Below are 683 nucleotides of genomic sequence, written 5' to 3' on the forward strand. Positions count from 1 at the left end.
AAAAATATGGAACGCTTCACTAATATGTGTGTCATCCTTGAGCAGGGGCCATGCTAATCTTCTCTGTATCATTCCAATTTTAGTATATGTGCTTCCAAATCGAGAACTGTTGTATAGTTTTCTGAGTACAGGTCTCTTACCTCCTTAGTTATGTGTATTCCTAGGTACTTTATTATTTTTTTTGTTACTACATCAAATGGGATTTTTTCCTGATTTGTGTTTCTGATATTTCATTGTTGTTGTAAAAAAATGCCTTTGATTTCTGAGTATTAACTTTGTATCAAGCTGTTTTGCCAAATTCATTTTTTACATTGAGTAATTTTTTTGGTGGAGTCTATAGAATTTTCTATGTACACTATCATGTCATCTGGAAACAGTGACAATTTGTTTCCTCCTTTCCAGTTTGGATGCCTTTTATTTCTTTTTCTTGTCTGATTGCTGTGGCTAGCACTTCCAGTACTATGTTGGATAAGAGGGGTGAAAGCTTGCATCCTTGTCTTGTTCCTGATCTTAGTGGGAAAGCTCTAACTTTTTGTCCATTGATTATAATATAGGCTGTAGGTCTCTCATATATGGCCTTTATTATGTTGAGTAATGCTCCCTCTATTGCTACTTTGCTTAGTGTTTTTATCACAAATGGGTGCTGTACCTTATCAAGTGCTTTTTTCTGTGTCTATTGATAT

The 683-nt window shown here is 34.6% G+C and overlaps 1 non-coding gene across 1 annotated transcript; it reads right to left on the reverse strand.

The window, feature by feature from the left end:
• Positions 1-107, reverse strand: LOC119065203 (U6 spliceosomal RNA). The gene has a single exon (XR_005085559.2). It is a non-coding gene; the product is annotated as a U6 spliceosomal RNA (small nuclear RNA).
• Positions 108-683: the final 576 nt, after the last annotated feature.

This window comes from Artibeus jamaicensis, unplaced genomic scaffold, assembly GCF_021234435.1.
Source record: "Artibeus jamaicensis isolate MK-2021 breed Jamaican fruit bat unplaced genomic scaffold, CSHL_Jam_final scaffold_461, whole genome shotgun sequence".
In the NCBI taxonomy this organism is placed as follows: domain Eukaryota; kingdom Metazoa; phylum Chordata; class Mammalia; order Chiroptera; family Phyllostomidae; genus Artibeus; species Artibeus jamaicensis.